Source organism: Salvia splendens, chromosome 21 (assembly GCF_004379255.2).
Source record: "Salvia splendens isolate huo1 chromosome 21, SspV2, whole genome shotgun sequence".
NCBI classification, from domain to species: Eukaryota; Viridiplantae; Streptophyta; class Magnoliopsida; order Lamiales; family Lamiaceae; genus Salvia; species Salvia splendens.
In genome coordinates this window covers 688,307-700,419 of record NC_056052.1, presented here as the reverse complement: position 1 = coordinate 700,419, position 12,113 = coordinate 688,307, and positions in this window count along the sequence as shown.

Genomic DNA, 12,113 nt, shown 5'->3' with positions numbered 1-12,113 from the left:
TAATATTATTCACAATGGTACATCATACATAGGCTAAGTAATCTCTATAGAAGGTATGATATTCTCTATAATCTTCTTAATTAAATGCCGATAATTCTTCCTCCAAATCTTCTCCTGATTTTGTGTCATCTCATTGATTGCAGAATATTCTCGGTTTTATTCTTGATCTCCAACACTCCCCCTCAAGTTAAGTGACGAGATTTCTGAAGCTTAACTTGCTCAAAACTTCTTGAAAATTCTTTGCAAATACGGCTTTGGTTAGGATGTCCGCTAGCTGATCTTCAGATTTCACATATGGAATCTCAACTATCTTCTCTTCAATATTCTCCTTTATGAAGTGTCGATCAATCTCAACGTGTTTGGTTCGATCATGCTGTACGGGATTTTCTGAGATGCTGATCGCTACCTTATTATCGCAAAGCAGCTTGCAAGTCTTCTGCGACTCCATGTTTAGTTCCTTCATCACCCTCCTTAGCCATAGTATTTCAGTCAGGCCACTTTTAATGCCTCGGAACTCGGCTTCTGCGCTTGAGAGAGCCACTACCTTTTATTTCTTACTACTCCAAGTGACCAAGTTGCCACCCACAAAGGTAAAGTAACCACATGTAGAACGCCTATCCACCGGGTTCCCTGCCCAATCTGCATCGGTGTATCCATGAATGTTTAGATGTCCATTTTTTCGGAACAATACTCCAGTTGGGCTGTCTCCACTTGACCAATTCCCTTGAGGTCCATTTGACCATCCTGCCTGACCTCCTTGCATTCTGTTCCCTCCAGAGTTTGGCCTCTCCTAGATTCGAGCAGGCCAGTTGGGCTGCCCGTCAGAGGGTTGCATTTGTTGTGTAGAGGATGGAAGTTGTTGGCTTTGATTCTGATCCGTCCACCTGAAGTTGGGGTGGTCCCTCCATGGAGCGTCTCTCTGCTTCCCCTGGATCCAGTTGTCATTTGCGTTCCAGTGGCCTACGGCGTTTACTTGCTCTACCTCAGGGGGGAATTCGCAGTAATAATAATGATGTTCTTCTGGCGGCGATGGTTGCGGCACGTACTGTGGCTCTTTCGGTGCCGGTGGCGGAGGTGGCCTGGCTTTCTCCACTGCCTCCAGGAGCTTTTTCTCCATGCTTGAAGCAGCCCTTGGAATCTGTCCCAGTATTGACCGAGGGGCTCATCGTACTCCTGCCTAGCTTCTGTAATCTCCCGCTTGAGGGCACTTGTTTTCGACGCTGGGAAGAAACGGTCTAGGAATATCATGCGGAATTCAGCCCAGGTCCTGGTGGATCCTTCTGGCAGCCTTAACAGCCAGACGCCTGCGTCACCCTTCAAAACGAAGGGAATGGCTTAGAGCCTGTGATCTTCGGACATGGATCCAGCCGGTACGGGCTGAATATCACAGTATCGGCAGAACTCCTCTAGGAAGGCGTACGGACACTCCTTTGAAAGGCCGTAAAAATGGGACAAAACTGCCAGTACTCCTGACTTGATTGCGATGGTCCGCATCCCGGGAGTAGCGGCAATGGCATGTGTGGGCTCCTTCTCATCATGAGCGTACAGAGAGCCGATTCCAGAGTCGTTGTCGACGAGGGCCATTTCTGCTTCTTCTTGTTTAGGTGATGGTGGTTGTGTATTCTGCTCCTTCTTCTTCACTGGTCAGTTGATCAGCGGCTGCCGCTGCTTCTAGTGCGGCTCTATAACGAGTGGTGACAACGCCGGCTTCCTGGACTCTCCACTGAGTGTTAGTGCTTTTGTATAAAAAAGGATGATTCCAGTGTCCACCGTGTTGGTACCTTCTCATGAACAGAAGAAAAACAAATGAGAAAACAAAGAAATAAAATTATATACACCTACGCACTACGCACAAACATAAAATAACACCATGCTTCCCCGGCAACGGCGCCATTTTGGAAGGGACAGAAAAAGTATCGAATTGCGAATATATCGGATCAAGTTATATGGAATGATAACCGAACCGTTTGGATCAGTTAGCAAATGTCGTTGCCACTTAATCGATGTCGATCTCGCTCTTCGCTCTTCTCCTTACCAAAGTAATTTATAACTCCCAATTTTGCACAACTTTAACAGTAAAGCGGCAAGTTCGGGGTCGATCCCATAGAGAAGTTGGTGTGTCGAGTGTGTGAGTAGTGAACAGGGGGGGTTGGCTGCTGCCACGCTTTAACTTGGGAGTTTTTAACTACTGATTTTACTCTAGGTAGAATTTAAACTAGCTAGCTTGCTCAAGGTAAATTTAACTACTAGATCAAGTGACTTGCAGGCGAGAATGTAAACGCGAAAATGAAAATGAAAACACTTCAATTAAACTAAAATTCAGAACAGTACAGCAAACATGAAATTTAAACTAAGCTAAAGACTGGAAACTAAGCTAGACTAACACTTCGGAAGATAAGAAAGCGGTAAAAACCGAGAAGAATCTCGGCGGGAAACTTAAGATTACGCTAACAGAAATGAAGTATTCTGCAGCGCTCCCTTCGGTCGCCCTTCTAACTAAGCTATCTAGAGAACTTAACTAAGCTAGAGAACTGAACTAAACTAGAGAGCTAAACTAAACTAGATAACTAAGCTAAACTAGACGGAAAGTAAAGAAGCGGATCCCTTCTTGTGGCGGCACATCCTCTATTTATAAGCTCGGTTCAACCTCCAGCAGGATAACGATCTTGACAGGGAATATTCGCTCATGCTGAGAGTAAGCGACTCATTGATTGCTACGTGTTGTTCTTCTAGAATGACGACGTTTTTCAGTAATAGATTCGTGACTCAGCTCCGTCCTTGCGTCTCGTATTCCAGCACGTGTCCCCTTCTAGAACGTCGTCCTTGATAACAAATGGTGCGCCACATCCAGCTCATTTCCTCACGTGTCCTTCTTCTGGAGCCATTAGTCCCCGCCTAACTGCTTGATTACTCCCCTTGATCAACTCCCCCAATTTTTGGTCTTTTTCGCCGATTGTACTTGCTTGATCAGTTTGGCCTTGTTGACTTGGTCAAGCGGCATTTCTGCACAATTAACACTTGTTTTGCGCGATAAACCGATCAAGTAGCATACATTTTACCCATAAACCAATGCATGAAATAGGCCTTATCATTAAGCAAGCACTGTTTCCAACAAACACCCGAAAAGGTGTAACAGAATGGACCGGAAGACTAGGTGTTCAGCGATGGTGGGCTTGATGAAGTTATCTGTACCGCCACCGTCAATCAGTACGGAGATTTATGCATTATTAATATGACTAGCAAGGCGAATTGAGCGAAGACGTAATTTTGGGCCAATTACATGAACGTTGGATATCGATGATGACGATGACGGAGAAAACATGGTGATTACCGGCGATGTATCCAGCGTTCATGTAATTGGCCCAAAATTACGTCCTCACTCAATTCGCTTTGCTAGTCATATTGATAATGCAGGTGTGTTCCCTCGAATATTTCTCTGGGCAATACCAGCAGAGCCCCTTGCGGTACGCTCAGCACGTTCGGCTGCCGAAATTCGGACAATCAGAATGTCCGGACGGGGTTGATCGATCATCGCCGTACGCGGTGCATCAGTTGTCGTGAGCTGCGGTTGCGGGGTCTAGCGTGGGCGGTTCTCTCGGGCAGTTTATGACAAGCCGCGGACCGTTGAGCAAGGGCGAAAGTTTTGGTTGAGGGACGTTGGGCGCCTGGTTTGGAGCTCATGTTTTATTGGATCCTGTGAGCCTACAATAAACAACAATATGAGGGTTTCCTCGCCCACACCCGACGTCTTCTGCATCACGTCCTCGAACTTAGTTTGGTAGGCTTCGACCGTAGTAGTCTGGCGGAGCTCCGCCAACCAACCCACATGATCCGCATAGAGGTCGGGATCGAAATGGTTTTTAACCGCGATCAGGAACTGATCCCATGTTTTGCGAGTGCAATTATCTTCCCAATAAGTAAGCCAACTAGACGTCGGATGATCGAACGGGTATGACGTCAAGTAAATACGATCCTGTAGTGGCGTGTAGTGGTGATTGTAGTAGCATTGGATTTTGCGAATCTAGTCTATAGCATTCTCACCATTAAAACGTGGTGCTTCAGGCTTCACGCGAGTGACAGGTTCGGCCTCAGCGCCGGCTGGTGGAGTCACGATGGAAGACGGCAACCTTCATCGTGGTATTGTGGCAACCGGATCAGTGGGGTCAGGCGGTTTTCGGTGGAGGCTGGCATCGATCAAAAGCGCGAGACTCTCCTCGATTTTCCTGTTCGTCGCTTCTTGACGACGAGTGAAAGCCTCCAGATCAAACTGGTTGGAATTAAGTTTCTTGTCATAGCCTGCATACCGAATTTTCAAATCAAAGAGCAATTGTGTCAACTCCTCATTCGGATAGAAGGTTGGTGGATTCTCGGAACCGTCGACTGGAATTGTCGAGTTTAAGCCATAGCAATTGGTGGAGGAAGAGAACTCAATGTAAAAGCACCAGATGATAAGCCTTGGGGCCTATCGAACGTTTACAAGCACCTGTTTTGCTGAGAACGAGAAGAGAAATAACAGAACTTGAGTTTGTGGGAATAGGGTTTCGAGAAAAAGAATTTTATTTCTTATAACTCGAGATGATTTTTTTTACTCTCTAATGAACTATATATATAGAGTTCGGACCCTGTTTGATTCGACTCTATGATTCGGGAAAGAATCAAGAAGAAAACCTGAAAAGATAAAATATTAAAACTTGGTAATTGTTCAAAAATAAGGCAACAAAGCAAAAATAAAATAAAATAAATCCCTATCTTAATGGGTACGAAATCTTTGAATTTGACAGGTTTTGATGTGCTTCTCTTTGGTCGATCTTTCCTTGGTTGCACGGGAGTCTTCCCCTTCTTCTCTCGACCCGAGTCTGCTGCTCCTCCTCCTGCACGTTTGCATGATCTTCCTCTAAGGTGGGTGGTTGATCATTGGTCTCCGATGTTGGGTCCCTGTCATAATCTGCCACTTTTATTCCCAACTTGTTCAACTAGCCTCAAGGAAATCTCATGGCAGAAAGGAGGAGAAGATAGAGGGAGGTAGGGGCTGCCGCTTTGGTTTGAACCCCAAGGAGATTATCCGAATATCTAATTCAGCAGCAGGTATACTACCTCATTTCAGATTCAAGATCTTCGCGTCTAATTCATCATTTGGTAACTTTTGTAACACACACAAAACCTTACCAACTGCAAGCACCGAATTCAAAATTTAAAGATTAGAACTTTAGAAACAAAACTTAGGTTTTGGGAGAAAATCGGGGCTGTCCGAGCCGAGGTGGCACCGGGCAGAAGCGCTCAATCATGACGACGTGGCTGAGCGGGCAGCAACGGCGAGCTGGGCGTGATCAGTGACGGGTTCGCGAGCTTACAGCAATGGCGATAGCTGAGAGGGACGACAGCAGCGGCAATTGAAGGTTGTCGGCGATGGCGGTGCTGATTTTCGCTGGCAGAAGGAGATTCAAACGAGAGAGATGGGAGTCGCGATCGGTTATGAATTGAGATAGAAGATAGAGAGAGTACTGTGAGGAATAGGAAGAGGAGCTTCTTTGCCGGCCACGGAGGCGAGAACAGAGAGATTGAGGATTTTCTGTTCTGGGCGTGAGAGAAACTAGGGGGGAGAGAGAGAGTACCGAGTGGGAGTGAAGAAGATAAAGTGAGTTGTGTTGTTTTCATTAATTGTTGGGCCATTCCTTGTTTTGGGTTGTATGAAATTGAAATGATAAAATAGGAGTCTTGGGCTATTATTCTTTTCAGTTGGGCCGACAATTAGGGAGGGAGATTGGTGGACTAGATTTATTTGTCTTGGGTTGTTTTCCACTAATTTAACTTGGACTGCCTTTTTAATTAGAGTGAACTATATAAAAATTATCTTGTTTTCACTTTTGCCCAAAACTAATATAAAAATTATCTTGTTTTCACTTTTGCCCAAAACTAATATAAAAATTATCTGGATTTTCACTTTCACCCAAAAATGATATCTGATATTTGTTTTTATATCATTTTTGGTACCTCGTGATAAAAATAACCTAGGTACCAAATATGTGATATGCTCACCTAGACTCGCATAATATGCGCGGACTCGGACACGGCCGACCAGACTAATCCAAACCTATTTTTATTCATAAAAATTGTTACTTCCTTCGTCCATCATTAAGTGAGGCATTTGTTTTGTACGAGATTTAAGAAAATGGGGTTTTGTTAGTTAAGTGGAGAGAATAAAGTAAGATAGATAGAAAAAATAGGAATGATGTTAACTTGGGACGTTTTAAAAAGGAATATGCATAACTTAACAAAGAATTGAAGGATTATTTTTAAATCCAAACACTCTTTGACACAATGTTTTAAAAACCGAGCCGTTAAGTAAACCGACAAGGCTACTGGTTTACAGTTTAATATTAACTGGTTCGACCAGTCAAATTGGTGGTCGAATTGGAATACTATAAACTCCCTCTGTCCACAAGAAATAGTCTCATTTTAGGACGACATGAGTTTTATTGAGTAATTTGGTAAAGTAAAAAAGAAGGAGAAAAAGTAGGTAAAGTACGACAAATATGGAGAAAAAATAATTAAAGTAAGATACATATGGAGAAAAAAGTAGGTAAAGTAAAAGAGAATGAGAAAAAATAGGTCAAGTATGAGGGAGAGATTATGCATTTATAGAAATGAGACTATTTTTTGTGGACATCCCAAGTAGGCAAAATGAGACTATTTTTCGTGGATGGGTGATAAACTCGTGGTTTAGCAAGTATTTTGGATGTTTAACGTGCACATTTCAGTGTTTTTGTAGCATACTACTTGAGTTTACATCCACTATCCACTACATAAGTGTTTTGACGAGTTTGTCGAGTGTTTGGAGCTAAAACAGGTGAAAATGACTTGAAAACGAGCTTGAAGGAAGAATCGCCTGACCGGGCGCGCTTCAATGCGCGACTTTCGTATAATAGCCATAACTCTCTCATCCGGACTCCGATGGGGGCGTGCAAGATACTCACGCGAAGCCCTTTCGAAGACGGAGACAATGCTTTTGGAGGATTCCAGAGAAAACGCCCGACCGGGCGTTTTGGGTCGCGAACTCCAGAAAGTTCGCCCGACCGTGCGTTTTGGCGACTTAAAATCGCCCGGCCGGGCGATGTGTTCTGCGAGATTGAATTGCTATTATTTCCGCCCCTGGTATAAAAGGAGACCTAGGTTTTCGACCTCAAATCATCATACACGACCCATAGCAGTTCTTGAAAGTTTTGAGAGTGAAATTTAGAGGAAAGGCGTCCCAATCCTCAACGAGATTGAAGACGTAGAAGAATCTCCATTCAATCCATCCTTAGGAGTATTTTCATTGGTTTTAATGTTTAATTCAATGACTATGGATTATTCGTATGTTTTTGAGTTGAATATGAGTAGCTAAATCCTTTGTAGAGTTTTGGTGATGACTACAATGAACACTTGTGATTAATTCAATAGCTTTTGATTACCTTTGCTCTTGTGATTATTTTATCTCATTCTTGTGCCTTTGAATTCAATTGCATTGCTACCAATTGGATATATTGACCTAGTTTTGAGTAATCGAGAGATACCTAATTAGGATTGATAAAAGAATGAACAACACCTAGATAATTTGCATTCGAGAGAAGGAATTCTAGAGTGAGGACTTGAATCTTTTGTGTATAGGAGTTAATTGTGAAGTATTAGAAGGAGACTTCAATATTACTAGTTAATCAACGGGTTGAGTGCACTCGAGAGGGGACTTAACCTAGAATAGCGATGTTCCTATTAATCCTAGAGACTTCAACGGGTAATCAAAGTTATTGAGTTGTTTACATTATGGGTATTGTAGTCGGATCCAAAGCTCTACCTCTTCCTCGTATTTGAAACCTTATTTTTGTTTATTGCTTTACTTTGTTTATGTTTAATAGTTAAATACCAAAACCAACATTTGCTTTGTCTAGATAGTAGTTGAAATCGGTCCGTGGTACTTGAGTTTATACATTTTGTCTCTGTGGGATACGATACTCTTGTTTGCTTTGTGCTACACTAGCCCCGTACACTTGCAGGATTTTCTTATGTTAAAATAAGTTGAGTCAATGGGGAATATATAAATATATATTAATTTTATATGTAGCATTTAACAAGAATATTAAAATTTAATATGAAATTAAATTAAAAACCAAATGTATACGTATTTATGCCGGCGTACTGATATAGAGTATATATAAATTCGATCTGGTAGAAAATTCTTGCTCCAGACGCCACCAGGAAATGTCGTTGGCGAGCCGGTTTGCGGGTTCCAGTTCAATCACCCATTTTTTTCGGCTCAAAACGGTCCAATTGACTAATAACTGTTTTATAGGCTGAATATGACACCGGTTTTCGGCTAGACCGATTGAACCGATCGATCCTATTTTTGAAACACATTTCAGTCGGATTTCAAAGTAGGTTAGGGTGGGTTTTTAAAAGTCCTCGTTGGACTAAGCTTTTACATGTCTTGGTCATTATTTAATCTGTCTACATCTATATGAGCTGTCAAAATAATTTAATAATTTGTCTACATCTATATGAGCTGTCAAAATAATTTAATAATCTGTCTACATCATATGAGCTATCAAACAAATTATGCTCCCTCTTCAAGATAAGATAAAAGAGGCATATTTTTTAGCATGAAGTTTAAAAAAATAAAAAAATATAAACTACTCTTAAAGCATCTTCATATCAATAGCTTAGTCATGACATAACCACAAACTCTTCCTACCATATCATCAGCACTAAAACTTCTTCTGCTACATCATCAGAACAAATAATTAGACAAGCAATAGCCCAATCATAGCCTAGCCATAATAAAAAAAAATTATAAAAATAACAATCACACAAAATACAAAATTCAACTTACGACACAGATTCGGGAAAATGCAATAATTTCATTTAAATTAAAAAAGTACATTAAAAAATTTAGAAAATTACAAAATTACAAAAAAAACTAACGCCGTGCAGTCCTCCACGCCCACAACTCTTCAATTAAATCCTTTTGGAGTCGAATATGAGTTTCCACTTGGCGCATGTTGGCATGTGCTTGGAAGCGGCCGACTTCATCGTGAGGTACCCCACTTCGTACGCTGGGGGTGGCCACGCCGTGGCTTGGACCGGCTTCATTATCGTCGTTGGCCTAACTAGTCAGTTGTACACCTTCATCTTCGACAATCATGTTGTGCATGATAATACAGACATACATTATATCAACAATGCATTCAATATGCCACAAACGCGTTGGACCCCTAATTGCCGCCCATTGAGACTGGAGCACACCAAATGCGCGCTCCACGTCCTTGCGCGCCGACTCCTGCCGTTCCGCAAAGTAGGTCTCCCTCTCATCTGATGCGCATCTGATCATCTTCACAAAGACGGGCCACCTAAGATATATCTCATCCGCCAAGTAGTAGCCCATATCATGCTGGTTCCCGTTGGCGACAAAACTAATGGCCGGGCCGACGCCCTGGCACTGCTCGTTGACAAGGGGCGACGAGTTGAGGATGTTGAGGTCGTTGTTCGACCCGGCTACCCCAAAATATGCATGTCAAATCCACAACCGATAATCAGCTACGACATCGAGGATCATTGTGGAATTCTTTTCCTTGTAGCTGGTCGTGTAGAACCCTTTCCAGGCAGCGAGGCAGTTTTTCCACTCCCAATGCATACAATCTATGCTGCCTAACGTACCCGAGAACTCATGCTTCTCCCCGTGCATCTGCATCAGCTCCTTGCAGTCTTCGGGGGTAGGGCTTCGAAGGTACTGATCACCGAATCTTTCAACCACGCCCTGACAGAAATACTTCATACATTCAAGGACAGTCGACTCGCCGATGTGGAGGTACTCGTCCCACATGTCTGCCGCGCCTCCGTAGGCCAACTGCCTGATTGCCGCAGTGCACGTTTGAATAGGTGTGTGACCGGGTTTGCCAGCCGCAACGTGCCTGAAGCGGAAACACAGATATCAAAGCTCCAAAGCGTCAACAAAACACATAAACAGGGCTCTGCTCATCCTAAAACGCCGCCTGAAAATGTTGGCGTTAAACCGCAGCTACGGTGCGAAGTAGACGTCAAATAGCCGCTGATGTGCAGCTACGTGATCCCGATCAATCACTGCTCGGCGGTGGACAACGGGTCGAGGTACCGTCGGTTGCAAGGCCGTTGTATCAGCCAGTCGATTTCTCGGGACGTATAGGCCTCCAACTTTTCGTTCAAACGTCGTTCGAACTCCTCAGCATCCCCACCACTACCACCACTACTACCACCCGCGTTGCTCATTTCGCGTTGTTGATCTTGTACGGAAATTAAGATAGAGAAAAAACTCGTTAAAACAAGTGGTGCAAATGAAAATGATGTGCATATCGCGTATTTATAGTGTTTCGAAAATTAAATAAAAAAATCCCACTGGCCGATCTGGAGCCTGCAATGGCGGCCAGGAGATCGGTGAGCGCATCGCCGAGCGCTCGCCGTTTTTCTCGCCGATTTGGCGCTCGCCGGTTGCAATGGTTCGACGATCGGACCGGCGAGCGCCAAGAATCGGCTAGCCGATGCGCTCGACGCTATTGGAGATGCTCTTATTACTGAAAGAAAAATAAAAAATAAAAATGAATAAAATTCGAAAGAAAAATTTTTATATAAAAAATGATTCATTTATAACAGAACCTTTCAAAAAAATATGACTTAGTTTATTTGAGAAAGCAATAAGTATAATCCGTCTACACTCTACATCTATATGAGCTATCAAAAAACAACTCTCGTGCATTATTTTTAATCTGAATTATGCGTTTAAGAGCATCTGCAACAGTGGACGGACGACGTCTGTCCGTCCGTGCCGCTGGAACGGATGAGCTCCGCCGCCGCTGGCACGGTGCTGCTCGCTGCATCGAGCACGTCCGTGCCAGCGAGCAGGCGACGTGGCGAGCAGCGATTGGGCAACGACATAGCCGTTGCCTTTGAATTTTTTATTATTAAAAATCAGTTTTTAATTAAAAAACTGATTAAAAATAAAAAAAAATATTTTTTCACTTCCCTAAAAAAATATATCCGTTTTTTACCACTTTTAAATTTTTTAAAATTTTTTTCCCCAAAAATACACATTTTCATCTATAAATACCCCCATTTTCACACCCAAAAATTCACACCATACTGCACAATTCTCATCTTCATTCTCTCATATTCATTCTCATCTTCATTCTCCCATATCCATTCTCAATCTTTTTTCCACTCCTATAACATAACAATGTCCGGCCAAGGCGATAACCCACCGGGCTCCCACGGTTGGAACCTCGAATGGTTCGGTTCACAACCGTTTCCTAGTCCGGAAACAGAATATTTGGCCCCTCCTCAAACCCAAAGTTCGGGCGTTCCGAGTGGCTACCGACCATACCTAATCAACGACCAAGATGCCCCGAAGGGCGATACGGGTGGACACCCGAGCCTAGGTCGACCGCCCCCTCCCAAACTCTGACTCCTCCTACTCGCGGTGTCCGCACACCGTACACTCCGGCGGAGATGGATCAATTGTTCACGGCGTACATGGAAATCTCCGAAGATCCGGTGAATGACACGAACCAATCCGGCGATCACTGCCGCGATGAGCACCTACCAATCCATGAACTACAAGTCGTTCAAGTACCTCAACGTTTGGCAGGAGACGCGGACGCACTCGTAGTATAGGGGAGGCATAACATCCTCATCTAGCGGCTCCTCCAAACGGTCAAGGTCGGTATCCCTATCCGACGTCGGCTCCGAAGAAGTGGCTAGCCAACTTGCCGGAGCTAACTTGGATAGTCCCGACGCCGGCCCGAGCGGTTCCCAACGCCGACCGGAAGGAAGGAAGAAGGCGGCGGCCAACCGTCGTCGAGCCGCGGCTGCAACCGCCGATGCTCCTGTTCCATATGCGCCACCTCCACCCCCACCAACTCGTTGTGGACCCTTTTGGCCCAACTCAATATGGCCGATAGGTCCACTATGACCCCCTCGCAACTTCGATCGCACGAGGCCATAATATTAGGCCTCCAAAAAATATTGGGGGTAGTGCCGTCGAATGAGTAGTCTTCCACGAGGGTATTTTTAGCTTTTAATTATGTAATTTTTAATTTTTAGGAGTTTAATTA